This window comes from Myxine glutinosa, chromosome 2 (genome assembly GCF_964187855.1).
Source record: "Myxine glutinosa chromosome 2, kmMyxGlut1.1, whole genome shotgun sequence".
In the NCBI taxonomy this organism is placed as follows: Eukaryota; Metazoa; Chordata; class Myxini; order Myxiniformes; family Myxinidae; genus Myxine; species Myxine glutinosa.
The window spans coordinates 17,127,882-17,146,317 of NC_136262.1; positions in this window are offsets into that span (position 1 = coordinate 17,127,882).

Below are 18,436 nucleotides of genomic sequence, written 5' to 3' on the forward strand. Positions count from 1 at the left end.
CCCATCACTTGCATCTCCTGCCCAGATGCCACCCTCATCTGCTCCATTTCCTCCCTGTGAGCATCCAATTTAGTTTCTACCCCCATTCTGACCCCCTCTATCTGCTGCCCCATTTTTTTAACTTCCCTTTCCGCTTGGTCCCTCATGTCCCTCAATTTGCCTTCCATACTGTTTTCTAACCCCTCTAACCCCTTTTTCATCCCTTCCATTTGATTCTCTTGAGCGGCCATTCTGTTTTCTACCCCCATTAACCCATGTTTCACCCCTTCTATCCCATTGTCTAACCCCTCTAATTTCTTGTCTAATCCCTCACCGGTACCCCTCGCTTTGTCCCTCATTACCCCCATTTGGCCCTCCAATCGCTCTCCCAGTCGCTCAATTTGGCTCCCCATACTCATCTGTACAGCTGCCTGTAGCTGCGCAATGAGGGCCTGCATGTCAATCCCTCCCACTTGTGCAGCGGGCGCGGCCGCCGTAGCCATCTGCGAGGCGCCATTTTGCGCGCCCGTAACCTCGTGCGCGAGGACGCCATTTTGCGAACCTACCGCCCTCACTGCTTCGCTCTCCTCATGTCCCTCAATTTGGTGCTGGATCGACCCTGCCTCACTCTCCTCTACCGGAACCCAGCCGTCTTGATCTGCCATAGCGCGACTTTCAAAATTCGGGTTTTTTTTTTTGTAAAGCAAAATCAAATTTCGGTGACTTTATAATTTTGACCAAATTTTTTTCTAGATGTTTTTTTTTTTTAAATTTGGTTCGGGCCTCGAATCTCACTCCTCGACACCAATTGTTACGGTAATAACACAATTGGTGTCCAAAATTTGGGCTAAATAAATGTAGTCCCAGGTTCGAATCCCAACTCCTGACACCAATTGTTACGGACGCGGTTTAGATGTTATTTTGACCGAGCGGTTGCTATGACCGCGACCGAACAGTTATTCCCCGACTAGACCCCGATTCCACCCAGACGTTGACCAAATCGCGCTATGCTAAATCAATGATGGAAAGGACACAACGACGGGGATAGATGAAACGACGCAAGGGGTACAGTTCTCAAGACCTCCGGAGGAGGGTATAATTACAGTGGTGGAGAAAAGGGGGTAGATTACAAGGTAGAGTGAGGTAAAGACACAGAAGAGATAGGCACTTAATTACAGTCTTATCTTATCCCAGACAGACCACAGACAAACGGAACAAGGCTGACTTACACAGGGATTGATGGCAGGAAGGGACAGGTAGTCGATAGCACAAGGTGCACCTTGGCTCGGGGACAGGATAAAGCACGGTCCAGTCCAGAGATGCGGGGAGGCCTCACAGCGCTCGGAGGGTACGTCTTGCTTGCTCCAAGCTCAGCGCGCATCTAACGTCACCTCCCTCTTCCTGCGCATGCTCAGCGGGGAGTGACACGCCCTCGGCTGGTTGGCTCCGCCCCAGATGGGACCGGTCCGCCGCTTCCATTGGGTGCGGGTGTTACCGGGCTCCGCCCTTGACGAGGAGCTGACAGGGAGCCCCTATTTGGTAACCCCGTCGAGCACATGTTCGATGGCGGCTCGTTGGGAAGGCCTCGTGCCCTCCCAACACCCCCTACCAACCAAGCCGGAGTGAGGACGCGCACTCCCTGTGCACGCCGCCGCCATTGCTGTTGTTGTTGTTGTTGTTGTTGCTGAACCGTGAGGAAGAGCTGCGGGGAGGTATTGGGAGGTCCTAAACTTCCTAACGGTGCCATACAATCACATTCTGGTGCAACGAAGGGTCAGAATTAATGGAAACGAGTCCTTAACTGACATAGACTAAGAATAACTAGCAAGATGTCCTATAGTTGTCTTACATGAGATGCGGTGAACCTGGGCACGACATTTAATGGGGGAAATAGGGGGAGGTCGGGTCTACAGAGTGTTGTTTACATAAAATGGGACTAGGGAATGGGGGATTGGGGATAGTTGGGAAGTATTGAGGAAATAGGGGAATATTTACAAGCGGATATGGATGGATGCAAATCCCATATCCGCAACATTGCACCCTTGTCTACCTCGGGGCGTCCCGACCCGATAAATTTTTACCTACGTTAGTGTGGCACTCAGATGTAGTTCCCTCTACTATTAACTCAACCCTGAGTGCGACAGTTTTACAGATGTTCACAAATGAGTAAATATGTCCCCCTGTGACGTTGCACCCTTCTCCTAACAGAAACACACCCACAGGATAACCGAATCGCGGAAAGCATCCTCAAACTAAACATACAGCCGGTAGGGAGCATCATTTATACAAGACTACACTGATATTTACACTACGATCCAGGACCTGTTCTTTGAGGAACACATGCAGATGTTATGCATAGGGAGAGCACGCATGCCAGCATCGATACACCAACCCACGAGTGCCCTGTGGCCCTACGGCCTTTAATAATGTGCAGAGCACCCCCGTCCAAGCACCAAAAGCACCACCCCATACGCACAGTCAGCACCATCCGGTGCACCAATTAAGTGTTCATAAAAATGCACAATTAAGTGTCCATGGTCACCGGTGGTGTCGCAGCCAGCCGATGTTCTGCCGCTAGTCTTGCCTTCATGGAGTGCACTTGGCCTTCTGGCTTCTTTAGAAATAAAGAAAGGCGCCAACCGCGTCCATTTCTGAATTGTGGCCGTCAGGGGGCCAACTAAAAGTGGTTCACCTGTATGGCATAGGTGCCACGTTGACCCAGAGGTCCATCAATGGGTGGTGCTTGCCCGCAAAAGAACTGCGGTCCATGGTGGGCGGCCACAAAAATTGCGGTCCATATGGTGTATCGATCCAGGCAGCAAGCAGCGGAAGTACAGGCCCACAACTGCGGAGCCAGCACCTCTCTCTCCTCTCTCTCTGCCCCAAAGCCAGATCCTCGGAGGTGGGAGACAAAAGAAGACAAGTGAGTAAGGTGGAAAGGGCGCAAAAGTGCACGCAATTCAAGGTAATGCACACTGGGGGCACATGGGAACCAGGTGAGACAGGTACGTTCCTACCGTACGCCCCCCCCCCCCCACCAGGTAACCTACATTGCCCCTCCCTTACCCCTTACTGTATCCACAAAACACAACACTACCCATAAACATCTACTTTACACATCACCAACGTCCCTACTGTCTTCCCCGTTCCTCCCATAAACCAAATTCGTCTTCTCTCCCTCCTAACCAATCAAATTTGCCATTTCCAACTCTCATCAAAATCTGCCATCTCCAACTCAACATCAAAATCTGCCATCACCAATTCATCATCAGTCCCTCCTAAGGAGGGAGAGATGGAATCACCCCAATGTCTCATCCACGTCGTGATGCGTCTCACAAATCCACACAGCAATTCTGCTTTCCTGCAACACAGAACAAAGGAACACAGGTGTGGAGTCATCATCACCACCTCACGTAAGTGGCTGCGTATGGTGCGACAGGTTCATCAATCCTAACTATTTCCTAACTGACTTTAACAACTTTACATTACCCGGGGTCTTTCTCCTGCCAAACCATTGGCCCACTTACACTATGGGTTCTAAAAACCAATTCCCATTGACCAAACTGTGGTGCTTCTCAAGTTGGGGTCTCACTCCCCCGATTCATCACTCGGTGCCCCCGCACAATTTCGGTGGCTGGGTCGTGTGACGCTCCTAGCTGGTCCGCCCACCTGCACACCTCCACCACTGTTGTTGCCTACCGAGCTCACCTGCTCCTCCCCCTAACCTAACTAACTGGGGAAGGCCCTCTCGCACTCTCACCCCCTCAGTGCCCTCTCTGGCACGGGCTGCCCGATCCACACCCGGGATCCTCATGCACCCACTGACACCAACCACAATTTACCTATACCCTCTAACTATTCTTTAAACTACCCTCCCCGGGTACTCGTGAAAAGGGGTCCACTCTTCCCCCATCCACACCTTCGCACCATGCACACCACTCCATACCACTTACTCTAACTCTCTCCACACCACTCATTCTCTGCTCCATATATTCCACACACCTGTACTTGCACACCTGTGCTCTCATACTTGGTGCCGCCTGCACCCTTCACTCCCCCAAGCGCATTCGCGCTGATCCACAACACTCACTACTCACCATGACACTCATCCGCAATGCTCTCTCATTCATCACTTGTACACTCACACACACCTCGGAGCATTGCCTCACCGATGCCTCATTTGAAGCTGCTCACCAGCACTTCCGTTCACACTGCATCATCTGCCCTGTCTACTCCCTTCTAAAACTCGCGCTCCTCCGTCTTCCCTTACACTCAGCGCTCCCACGTCATTATCAAACACACTAAACTACCTGCGTCCCCACTACAGGTATCCTTGTCACTAACTAACCTTAACGTTACCTAATGTCATCTTCGCTAGATCCCTACACACAATATCCTAACCCACCCGGGCTAGTTTTCACTGCCATACACCCCATAATCTATAGCGCATTTGCCCCATTCATGGGAAGGGTGGCAGGGATGCCACCCTTACCCACCGGGCCCATCGCTCATCAATCCTCCAGTCCTCTGGCACTAATAAGCCCCCCTTATTCAGAGGTACTGGGTCCCGCCTCGGCATCTAAAGCCGAGGCAATCCACGGGGGCGCCTGCTCGCCGGTGTAAGGCCTTCTAGTTTCCCGGGGTCTGGTGGGGGGGTGTCTGGGGTCGGCTAACCCGCTTCCCCCTGGGCGGAGTTGAGGACCTCAACCGCCGGGGATCATCCCGGCGCGTGGCTCGACAGTGCCGCGCCAGGTGACCCAGACGGTTGCAAGTATAGCACCTCACCTGATAAGGTGCTTGTCTCCGGAATTCCAAATTTCCCCCCCTGAAGGTCCGAATTGGATGACCCGCTCGTGGTCCACCGCGGGCCACCTCCGGGGCCGCCTGCCATGGTCCAGGTCCCGCCAGGCGCTGGTCCACCAGCCTCCGGACCATGCCCGCCAGGTCAGGACTCACGTCGGGGGCGGGCCCCCTAAGGGGTCCGCCCTCCATCGGGGGTCCGACCTGGCGGACCGCCATTGCGTGACGCTCGCTCCCCCGGGCCAGTGGCCTCGCTGCTTCCCAACGGGCTGCAGCGTCAGCCGCCTGGCTCAGAGTCTGCGGGCGCCACATGGCGAGCTGTTGCCGGAGCTCAATATCCGGGAGGGCCTGGATAAAATGGTCCAGCGCCAGGCTTTCCCGGGAATCCGCTGCCATGTTAGTATGTGCGATCCCCACTGCGCGGCGAATGTCGTGGGCAAGTTCCCCGATGGCTTCCTGGGGCTTGCGTTTTCGCAGCGCGAGCTGAGCTTTAACAAGCTCGCTCTGCTGTTCAATGTCGAATCGATTAATTAGGGCGTCGCGGAGGGCTGGCAGGGTGAGAGCACCCGGTGGTAATGCCGTCAGCACCTCCGCCGCCGCACCGCGCAATGCGGCCACCAGGTGTACTCCACCTTCGTCCTCACCCCAACCGTTGCCCTTACACACACAGTCAAACTGCGCCAGGTACATGCGTAGATCACTCTTGCCGTCATACGGCGCGAGTGGGACCTTGTGGGACCACCTCGTATGCGAGTCGTTGCCCGCCTGCCGGACCCCGTGCGTCGCCCCTTGCGGGGTCAGCGCGGGGCCGAACCGGCCGGGCCCCCACAGTACATTACCCCCAAGGGGCTCCCGTGCCTCCCCTGTCCCTCTAAAAACTACCCCTGTTGGTGTCGATGCATGGGTCACACTTCCGCAACCCGCTACCCATTCCATACCACCACAACCTTGCTCACTCACGCCTCGCACCTCTCCCATCACCGGACCCTCTCGCTCGCACCCTCGTTCCATACCCTCCGGACCAGCCATACACCTCACTCTTGGCCTCTCACGAACATCCGGGTCCATCTCGACCCCCAAGCTTATTAAATCACCTGGCGCATCATACGCACGACCATATTGGTCACCACTTACACCGGGTCCTCTTTCTCTTCGCTTCTCCTCCATCACCTGCGAATCCCTCATCCGGTTAATGAGCACCTCATCACGATCCGAACACAGACTTTGGACCAATTCTTTTACTTCCTCCTTTATCTCTTTCTTATCCTCTCTCCGTCGCTTCTTAATTTCGCTCACCCCTTCTTCCACTTCTTCTAATTTCTGCTTCACCTCCTTCATCTCCTTGTGCGCCCCCTTAAGTTCTTCCTCTAACTCCACCTTATTTTTTTCTATGTGCTCCCGCACCTCCCGCTCTTTAACCTCCATCACCTCTACCACCTTGTTCATTTTCCTCGTCAGGTCCTCATGTACTGTCTGACACTCTTTTTTAATTACCCCTACGTCCTTTTTCATCTCCTTCTGTGTCGATTTTAAACCCTCTATTACCGCTGTGTTCTTCTTTACCTGGTCCCCCAACTCCTTTTGTCCCACTGTCAGTTGTTCTACTCCCAGCGTCAAATCCTCTATACCACCTTGCAATTTTACAGTCCCCTTTCTCACCTCCTTCTCCATGCGCTCCTTACAGTGCCTCACCTCCTCGCGCACTCCTCCGACCTCCTCACTCACACCTCTTCTGATCTCCTCTCCCATCACTTGCATCTCCTGCCCAGATGCCACCCTCATCTGCTCCATTTCCTCCCTGTGAGCATCCAATTTAGTTTCTACCCCCATTCTGACCCCCTCTATCTGCTGCCCCATTTTTTTAACTTCCCTTTCCGCTTGGTCCCTCATGTCCCTCAATTTGCCTTCCATACTGTTTTCTAACCCCTCTAACCCCTTTTTCATCCCTTCCATTTGATTCTCTTGAGCGGCCATTCTGTTTTCTACCCCCATTAACCCATGTTTCACCCCTTCTATCCCATTGTCTAACCCCTCTAATTTCTTGTCTAATCCCTCACCGGTACCCCTCGCTTTGTCCCTCATTACCCCCATTTGGCCCTCCAATCGCTCTCCCAGTTGCTCAATTTGGCTCCCCATACTCATCTGTACAGCTGCCTGTAGCTGCGCAATGAGGGCCTGCATGTCAATCCCTCCCACTTGTGCAGCGGGCGCGGCCGCCGTAGCCATCTGCGAGGCGCCATTTTGCGCGCCCGTAACCTCGTGCGCGAGGACGCCATTTTGCGAACCTACCGCCCTCACTGCTTCGCTCTCCTCATGTCCCTCAATTTGGTGCTGGATCGACCCTGCCTCACTCTCCTCTACCGGAACCCAGCCGTCTTGATCTGCCATAGCGCGACTTTCAAAATTCGGGTTTTTTTTTTTGTAAAACAAAATCAAATTTCGGTGACTTTATAATTTTGACCAAATTTTTTTCTAGATGTTTTTTTTTTAAAAATTTGGTTCGGGCCTCGAATCTCACTCCTCGACACCAATTGTTACGGTAATAACACAATTGGTGTCCAAAATTTGGGCTAAATAAATGTAGTCCCAGGTTCGAATCCCAACTCCTGACACCAATTGTTACGGACGCGGTTTAGATGTTATTTTGACCGAGCGGTTGCTATGACCGCGACCGAACAGTTATTCCCCGACTAGACCCCGATTCCACCCAGACGTTGACCAAATCGCGCTATGCTAAATCAATGATGGAAAGGACACAACGACGGGGATAGATGAAACGACGCAAGGGGTACAGTTCTCAAGACCTCCGGAGGAGGGTATAATTACAGTGGTGGAGAAAAGGGGGTAGATTACAAGGTAGAGTGAGGTAAAGACACAGAAGAGATAGGCACTTAATTACAGTCTTATCTTATCCCAGACAGACCACAGACAAACGGAACAAGGCTGACTTACACAGAGATTGATGGCAGGAAGGGACAGGTAGTCGATAGCACAAGGTGCACCTTGGCTCGGGGACAGGATAAAGCACGGTCCAGTCCAGAGATGCGGGGAGGCCTCACAGCGCTCGGAGGGTACGTCTTGCTTGCTCCAAGCTCAGCGCGCATCTAACGTCACCTCCCTCTTCCTGCGCATGCTCAGCGGGGAGTGACACGCCCTCGGCTGGTTGGCTCCGCCCCAGATGGGACCGGTCCGCCGCTTCCATTGGGTGCGGGGGTTACCGGGCTCCGCTCTTGACGAGGAGCTGACAGGGAGCCCCTATTTGGTAACCCCGTCGAGCACATGTTCGATGGCGGCTCGTTGGGAAGGCCTCGTGCCCTCCCAACACCCCCTACCAACCAAGCCGGAGTGAGGACGCGCACTCCCTGTGCACGCCGCCGCCGTTGCTGTTGTTGTTGTTGTTGTTGCTGAACCGTGAGGAAGAGCTGCGGGGAGGTATTGGGAGGTCCTAAACTTCCTAACGGTGCCATACAATCACATTCTGGTGCAACGAAGGGTCAGAATTAATGGAAACGAGTCCTTAACTGACATAGACTAAGAATAACTAGCAAGATGTCCTATAGTTGTCTTACATGAGATGCGGTGAACCTGGGCACGACATTTAATGGGGGAAATAGAGGGAGGTCGGGTCTACAGAGTGTTGTTTACAGAAAATGGGACTAGGGAATGGGGGATTGGGGATAGTTGGGAAGTATTGAGGAAATAGGGGAATATTTACAAGTGGATATGGATGGATGCAAATCCCATATCCGCAACAATATATTAAAAGTCACACAGGAAGAACATCACCAATAACGATAGCAAATCCAGACAATCAAAATCTCTTAAGATGGTACCATCTTATCTCGTACTTATCTCAAACTCACGGCACTCCTCAATGTCTCTATAACTCTCCAAGGCGAAGTTGATTCGCTCCAGCGATCGTTGGAACAATGTCCGATCCAGATCAATCGAGGCGTAGGCGGTCGAAGCGGCACAGAAGTCACGTGGTCCAACACCCAGCAAACTCGCGGTCGAATGTAAAATCCCCAAAGACACGCGCCGACGTACACGTTCACCGTTCAATCAGTGAACCGCCGTGTAACCTTGAAACGCCGCTTTCACACACACGCATCCCCAGCAGACGGCCGGAGGATGAGAAAAGTTGCCGCATACCAAAACCTTCTTCGGTGGACGCAGCTTGCGGGGCAGAATGGCGGACGGCTCTCACTCGAGCCGGAGCCTCCAGACAAGGATTCTCCGGAACCTCAATGCTGATACCTGACTATGCAGGTTCCTCAATATTCCGGCGATAACACCTATTGCACGATATTCCTTTCAAAGACTCAAAGTTCACTCGCGATGTATGCTCGACCACGCTAGGTACGGAGCTTCGAAACGCCTTTTTCCCGACCTTTGCCTCACGACCTCTGCTTCTTCGCTTCACGTCTTCCGGTGCACGATCCAATTTCCTGTTACATTTTTACCATAAGTGCTTTTAACCTTTTAATGACAATAATCATTTCCTTTAAACAACAATAATCGCCATTTCCTTCCAACCCTGATAAGAATAATAATACATAACCAGCAATGTTACAAGTGGATGAAAGCCACAACCACGGAAGGGCCGAATCCGTAACACTTCCCTCCCTCAAGAAAGAAAGTTTGAACACAGCGAAAACTTTCTTTGTAGGCAAACTCTGCAAACAAACAAAGTAAACTCACAACCCAAATCATCAATTCCGTGAACCACAATAATCAATATTTCCAAAAAATAAAGCAACAAACTTCGAACAACCCACAGAGATTTCCAAAGTTAATTGACTCTGGACAAAGCGTCAGCCACGACATTGTCCCTGCCCTTTACATGTTCAATTTCCCAGTTGGACTCCTGCAAAGCCAAACTCCATCTCATCACCCTCTGATTTGACTTTCGTTTTTTTTGAATGAAGGTTAAGGGGTAGTAATCAAAAACCCAAAGTCAAGCAAATCTACAGCACTTTTCGCGGGAGGCCGAGCTGAAAGCCAGGTTCCATGGTGGTTGGGTGGTGAGGCCTGGAAGTATTCACTACATGGACGCCTTTAGGAACGTGGAGTTCACGGTTAATCCGTGTCGGAAAGTTCACTGCATGGACGCCTTGAGGAACGTGGCGTTCACGGTTAATCCGTGTCGGAATTTTGGCTCGGCTGCTCCGCAGCATTCAGTGCTTCAACTCTTTCTAACTTTCGTAATCATCACGGTTGGACCGCTTGTCACTGTAGTCCGGGGAATAGCGGTCTCCTTCTCTGCCCCTACCCTAATAAATCCTTCCTTTGGGAGCTGCCGTAACTCTGGGAGCCTCCATAATAATATCGATTGCGGCCACCACCAAAACTACTACTCCGTGGTCCTCCTAGGTCGCCCCCTCGCCGCCTACGGCCTTCCTTTTCTACGGCTATGGTCCGACCCTCCATTACCATTCCAATTCTTCACTGCCTCTTTGGCGTCCTTTGTGCTTTCAAACGTGGCAAAGCCAAACCCTCTTGACTTTTGTGTTTCCCTGTCTTTTACCAACCGCACTTCCAAAAGCGGTCCATATTTGCTGAAGACAGAGGTCAGAACTTCTTCCTTTGTTTTGAAGTTCAGTCCACCTACAAATAACTTGCTACATTTGTCGCCATCCCTAACTGGTGTGGTGTTATTTTCCCTACTGGGCTTTTTAACAACCATCGGGTTACCATAAACTTGACCACCGGCCAAATCATTCCCGATAACCACAGATACTCCCTCTACAGGAAGAGTGGCTTATAAACCTACGGTGACCGGTCCTGACACCAAATCGGACTCCAAATGGATGGCATTGTGGAAGTGTAACTCAGTGTAACTTATTGATTAAAGACTGGTAACGATTTCGTAAATGGATGCCAAGAATGTGCACGCACATGGTAATCTCTTGTCCACCTGGTCACAGCCCCTGGCTGGAGCACCCCCCTATCGTTTGGTCAGCAGGAAGGGAGCGAGCTGATGCCAGGACTTGGTGCATGCATGACCTCGGGGCATTAGCGGAGAAAGGATTAACATTCAGCGGAGAAAGGATTAACATTCAGCGGACAGGGGATTAACTCCAGTTTTGTCCATATAAACCAGAGCAAACGTTGAGTCAAGGAGACTTGTGACCAGAAGCTCTGACCGACGGAACGGACGAGCACTCATCATCAGACCCTCTGCCCGACGGGAGTGGCGGAGGAACATCGGCCGAACGAGAAGGACCATGCGAAAAGAGTTAACCTGGTCCATTGAATTAAGCGGTATTATTTGGTAATGGAATGAAGTGAATAACCAGTTAATAAACCAGACCTTTTGTAAAACCTGTGTCCGGTCATTGGAGTCTTGAGTCTCCCCCACTACTTCCCCTACAATTTGGAGGCACCGCTGGGATCAAGTGTACACAAACAAGTCTTTAAAAGGTGAGTGTGTCTTGTTTTTGTCCAATATGATTTACGAACTTGGGAATAGTTTTGTACATACATGGGGGAGGAGGTGGTCCTGGGGGTTCCTTGTGCACCGATGCCGCGATATAGGTGGCGTGACCCATCACGAATGGTACTTCGATAAACGACTGTAGCTATTATTCGTGTTTTTCTAAATGATTTCTGTAAATACGTATTTTTTGCGCTGTCTAAATAAAATGCACCAGGTCGGTGCTGGTCATTAAGGGCCTTACTGTGACCTGGGAGCAAACGGAGCATGCGTGCACCATGCGACCATTTGCTTCCAGGTCGTGTAAGGCCGGTACACTCGTTTACACACCCGTACACGTGTAAAGTAGTTTTTTTTTTGCACTTGTTCAAAGCACGCGACTTGCTCGGCGTGCGACAGGGAGCCGGGAAATGGAATTATATTTATATATATATATTTTTACCTCATTCCAATTTATGGTATTGTGACAAAACGGCTTATATCTTTGGAACGACTGATCGGATTTAGACAAATTAAACGGAATTGTGTAGGACGAAAGCCGTGGGTCAAAAGTAAAAAAAAAAAAAAAAAAAAAAAAAAGGGGTGGAGGAGAGAAAATTTTTTTCCAGTTTTCCCGCCATGTCTAAAACTCGTTCGATCAACAAATAAATTCATGACAGACAATCCCACCTCATGCCGGTCCAGAATTATTGTGAAAGATGGCGATTGGATGAAAATTGCATACCAACACTCCCTCACTGTTCCTCATTGTCCCTCATGTCCATTCCGGCACCCTGTCTCTTGCTCCCGCTCCTTCTCCCTCCCCGCCCTCTAGTTCCCATAGGCGGACGTTTTGCGAGAAGCAAAGCGTTTTGCAGGAAGCTTCCAGGAAGCTTCCAGGAAGCAAAGCCAGGGCTGTTGCTTTTTGTGTATTTTCTCTGCGCCCCATACTCGCAGATTTGGTTGGTACAAATATTTTATTGAAAGGTGAAAGATGCTTTTGTGGAAGAGCAATGGCAGACCACCCATTGCCACCACTTTCATGAGCTCAGAGAAATAAAAAAATTCCAAATTCCACTCTGATGGCTCAGTGGAAATCGGCAGCAGAGTGGGAATCGGCAGACAATGGAACAGCTAGCGACGAGTGTTTGTGAGTAACAACCACCCTCTGGTCGAGGCTCATAGGAGGGGTGATGCTTACTGATTCGGCACGCTTACAATAGATATTAATGGCGAAGGTTGTGGTTGGTTCGATTTTGCGAAATGGACGTTCTTTGAACGGGTTAAATGAGAATTTTCATATTGGATGATAAAGCAACGAAGAGTTTTGTGGGATTATGGGGTCATATCGCGACATCATGGGAAAGGTGGTGTAAATGGTGGGATGTCAGAGGTAATGGTGTGGTTTAATGTTCACACTGTTTTGGAAAATAATGCTCGATGCAACATGATCCTAAAAAGAACCCATCCCTACCTCTAAGGATCAGGAAGGGAAGGATTGAATTATTTGAAGTATTAAAGTTACGGAACTCAAAATGTCTGGGTTTGGATGTAGTCATTAAAGGATTGAGTCATTCATTGGTTTGATGATGGTCCTAATATTTTGATAAATGTTTGATAATGGTCCTGGTAATTTTAGTCCTAGGAATAATATTGCTAGTGGTTTGTCTGAAGATTTTAATGGGATTTTAATAGGATTTTAATGGGATTTTAATGGGATTTAATGGGATTTAATGGGATTTTAATGGGATAAATTGGGAACATTCAAATGTTGGGTTGTGCTAACGTTTCCACAACGTCGCTACAACGTTTCACTTTCGTTGTTGCAACGTTTTGCTCCAACGTTTTGGGAACATTCAAATGTTGGGTTGTGCTAACGTTTCCACAACGTCGCTACAACGTTTCACTTTCGTTGTTGCAACGTTTTGCTCCAACGTTTTGGGAACATTCAAATGTTGTGTTTTGCTGATGTTTCCACAACGTCGCTACAACGTTTCACTTTCGTTGTTGCAACGTTTTGCTCCAACGTTTTGGGAACATTCAAATGTTGTGTTTTGCTGACGTTTCCACAACGTCGCTACAACGTTTCACTTTCGTTGTTGCAACGTTTTGCTCCAACGTTTTGGGGACACTCAAATGTTAAGTAAATCGGATAAGAATTCACGAGTTATTTAATTATTAGCGATTAATGAAGTACTTATTTAATTAATTACAGTTCCGGTAATTACAGTAATTACAGTAATCATTACAGTAATTGCAGTAATCTTATTACAGTAATTACATTACATTAACTCAGGCACCTTTTGAGTAAGGAAGCTGATATTTGGACATGACACTGACCAAGTGATGTGGCTGTCAAGGAAAATTTTGATTTATTGATTAATCATTTAATAAATTAACTCGTTGATTTATAAATGACTTATTTAATTAAAATTCCTCAGAGATACATCTTCGGATGAAATACTTGCAGATTGGTTATGCTATGAGCCAATTGATTAAGGAAAATATTTTGTGATGGCCATATTGGCAATTTCATGGCCATATTCGTGGCAACTCAGTTAGTGCCACTGCACCTTTAAAATGCATCCTTGCGTTCATTTTTCGATCGATTGAGTTGAAATTTTGAACAATCGGATCTGGACTGTCGTTGTTAACGACTCTAGCACGCACTCGTCCAATCAGGATGGAGCGGTATGGTCCCCGGATCATCACTGCCCGCAGTTTTTAATTAATTTTACTTTTTCTCTTGGTCATATAATTTTGAAGACATGCATGTCATGATAGAGAAAATGTTTGTTCTGTAAAACGGAATAAATGTTGTTTATTTGTGTGGGTGTGTATTTTTGTGTATTTTGGATATATTTTCACGACTAATTCCAGTTATCGTCCTGCAAAATGTCTGCTCGTTCTTTTTCCTTTGAGTCGTAAATTCCTGTTGAATTCTCATTAAAATGCGGAATTAAGTACGCTGTGTGATGATGGAGATCCTTGATGACGAATCAGGAATAGTGAATGAGCAAACAAATATCACGGATGGTACACCGGATAAGGAAAATGTAGATGAAACCCCTTTTGCTCAGGTGCTGTGCAGCGCTGCACAAAGATCCATATGAGCAGGGCCTGGGTGCTGTGTAATTAGTACACAAAGAACCAATTACTAGGGTGCTGAATAAACACAAAGATCCATTTTTGAGCTGGTTCTCCCGGTGCTGTGATTTATTCAAAGAACCAAATTTTGTAAGAATTAAGATATGATTTTCGACATTATAAATACTTTAATATATGTAACGATTTTTGTAACGATCGTCCTGCAAAAGGTCTGCTCGTTCTTTTTCCTTTGAGTCGTAAAATCCTGTTGAATTCTCATTAAAATGCGGAATTAAGTACGCTGTCTGATGATGGAGATCCTTGATGCGAATCAGGAAAAGTGAATGAGCGGACAAAATTTGGGAGAGGTCTTACACACGGGTTTATCTATTATTCGTGTTTTTTTTTTTCTCTAGCGATCTGTAAATAATGCATGTGTATGGAAGAAGTTGAATGATATGATTGGATATTCTTCACACTTATGGAAGAAGTTGAATGATATGATTGGATATTCTTCACACTTATGGAAGAAGTTGAATGATATGATTGGATATTCTTGACAATCATGGAAGAAGTTGAATGGTATGATTGGATATTCTTCACACTTATGGAAGAAGTTGAATGATATGATTGGATATTCTTCACACTTATGGAAGAAGTTGAATAATATGATTGGATATTCTTGACAATCATGGAAGAAGTTGAATGATATGATTGGATATTCTTCACACTTATGGAAGAAGTTGAATGATATGACTGGATATTCTTGATTGATTGAATCTAATTGATTGAATTTAATTGAATAAATTTAACTGAAAAAATTGAACTGAATAAATTGAATTGAATATATTGATTGTTTGATTGATGAAAATGCGGTCTCAAGAAAGAAGCTTTGATATCTTTGCGAGATATTATCAATGTGGAGACAACCTGGGAAAATTGAGCAAGGTGGTGAGTTTATATACAGATATATATGTGCGGTTACCATTGTGTGATTTCCCCGTCAACAGAGCGGACACCTGAGGATTCACCCATTTCATACTGACCCTCCGGCTCATCTGCAAATACTGATCTGTGAGATTGGATTGTGCAAAAGCCACAGCTGAGGGAGACTCTCTGGAAATCACCGTGTGAACAGGTGGAGAGATCCTTCCTGGAGGTACGAGTGAAGCTTTAGAGGAACCTGGAACAAGCTACAACACATCCAACACTACTTTGATAAAAGGCAGAATGGGAAATGGAGCCTGCAAGAATACACAAGGACAACCAGAGATTCCACAAAAAGGTACTTGTACACATCATATGTACGACCGTTATGGTGCCGAAGCTATAAGGCAGGTCGAGAATTGGTATTTGTGGACAAAGGGACATGATGAGGAGTTTCCAAGAGATGGTACATTTGAGCGAAGTCGATTGGAAAGATTGGAACAAAGATTGAAAGCCAGGAAGAGACAGAATCTAACGGTAGACTGGCTTGCATTCCATCTCTGGGATGGTGAATCCAGACAACGGGAACAGCAAGAACGGATAACGGATCTAGAACTTAAAATAAAAAGGATACAGGATACAGTGGAGGAGACAAATGCACAACTGCCCTCGAAAGTAGGAATGAAAGTGACAGTTGTCCCATCTGATTTCCAGTTGTCTCCCCAAAAAGGACGATACAGAGAATTTTTTCGTGTTTCAGGAGATAACGAGAGATTGCAGTGGCAACTCAGGGATGTAGAGATGCAGCCCAGCAATACAAGTGCACAGGTGCACAGATCAGACAACGACAGAAACCGGTGTTTCAAGTGTGGAAAGATGGGACATTGGAGAAGAAGATGTCCGTATGTCAACAGGAAGACAAGTTAATAGGGTAAACCAAGATCAAGGGTACCAGTGCTGACCGATACCTCAGACAATGATTAGGCCTTCATTGCGACAAATCCCAAATGACGATTGGCCTCAACAAATTAGATTACTGGACAAACATGAATAACTGTCGATGATTCTTGGGTCTGAAAAGTTTTCGGAGCAAGAATTATTCATTTTTTCTTTTGCTTGTAAGCAAATTAGTAATTAATTGATCACATGCCGAAATTGGATCTTTTATGTTGGGCACACAATTTTAAATTTACAAAGTTGGAACAATTGCTTTGCAAATTTTTGAAACCAAGTGACAAGGGTCACATGATGATCAGGTGGGAATTTCGGACTAGTGTTCCGCATGATTGATAGGTCAGTGGTCGACTGACATGCAAATGGGTGTGTAGTCAAATTTGGATAAATTATGGTGGGAACTGAAAGGGTAATTTCAATGTGACATCATAGGGCAAGGCAAACTGTGGCAAGGCAAACTATTGGATGGGAAAAATAGATCTGGCTATAGAATAAATTTATTGACCCCTTGAAGTTAATTCTTCGAATCATTGTTTCACTGGCATTTTTTGTTCAAATTGGAAATAGTTTCGTAGAGCTTTGGTTAAAACCTTTGGTTGCGGTATCTTGGAACGAAATGATAAACCATAGGAGATTGATAAGAATAGAAAAAAAAAAAAAAAATGGACCCAAAATAGAAAGTTGGATTCATGCCCCTCATTGCAAACAAGCACATGGGGCTAAGGTGGATGATCCCACAGAAAATGAGGCTGCACCTAGCAGCCCAGCAGAACATTCAGTGGCAGATAAATGATAGTTGTGATTTACAGTCATTTGAATTACATTTTAACACCCCTTGCATTGATAAACATTACATTTTCAACATGTGATATTCCTACTTGGGATAGTGACATTTATTTGCCTACATGACATACAATTTTTTTTTTTTTTTGTTTTTTTTTTTTTTGTATACAAGATCGAGGCTCGTGAAAGAGCTAACATTAATCACACAAAAAGACAAACCGACACACAAAACACAAAAAACAAGGGGAGCGGTAGACAAGATGGGGAGAGAGGGGGAAGGACACAAAAGAGAGGGGGAAGGACACAAACACAACATTTGAGAGCAGGGACATCGGGAGGACTTGGGGGGAGGTGGGAGAGGATTAAAACATATGAACACTGCAAGGACTCTGGGGTGAATTACCGGGGGTAGAAAAGATCAAGGTTTTCGATGGGGGAAGATAAGAGATGGTGGTGAACAGCTGTTTTAAAGACCTGGAGGGAGGAGTGGGATTGAAGGGAGTGGGGGAGTTTGTTCCAGAGGCGGGAGAAAAGGGGAATGAAAGAGTGAAGGTGAGCAGAGAGCCTAGACTTTGGCAGTTTAACCAGAAGAGGGTTGCAGGCAGATCTTGTGCGACCTGAAGGAATATTGGGGGGACAGAGCACAGAGAGAGCTGGGGGAGCAAGGCCGGAGAGGAGTCGGTAGAAGACAGAAAGACCTCCAACCTGCCTGCGGTGAGTGAGTGAAAGGCCCTCGGCGTTGACTACATCGCAGGAGATTCCAATGATTCTGAAAGCTTTGGCCTCAACAGCGTGAAGCCGAGCAAGGTGTGAGGCAGGAGCACCAGCCCAGAGGGGGGAACAGTATTCCATTGAGCTGCGGATGAAAGCCTTGTATGTGGTGAGGAGCTCAGGTGTGCCAAGGAAGGACTTCGCACGACGGAGGATGCCCAGTCGGCGACTGGCTTTGGAGGCCAGCTTGGAAATGTGGTTTTCCCAAGAAAGATCATGGCAGATAGTGAGACCCAAAAGCTTGAGCGACAGAACTTCTTGGAGAGGATTGTTGAGAAAGTAGATGGGAGGGTTGTCCAGTCGGTCCTTTCGGAGAGACATTGTAAGAGTGTGAGATTTGTCAGGATTGAAAGACATGTTCCACTTGTTTGACCAGTCTGTGATTTTGTCCAGGTCTGCAGAGAGTGAGGAGGCTGCAGACTGCCGATCTGAGGGATGAGGAATTGAGCGACAGAGAGTAGAGTCGTCAGCAAAGAGATAGAGAGGATTTTCAAGAGAGTCAGAGAGATCATTGATGAAGACCAGAAAAAGCACAGGGCCCAGAACACTACCTTGGGGAACTCCAGCCTGAACAGGAAGAGGAGATGAGAGAAACCCATTCAGGGCCACACGTTGACTACGACCAGAGAGGAAGTCCGCCAGCCATGCGTGGAGACTTCCATGGATACCAAAGGAGGAGAGTTTGGAGAGCAGAGCAGGGTGCCAGACCATATCGAAGGC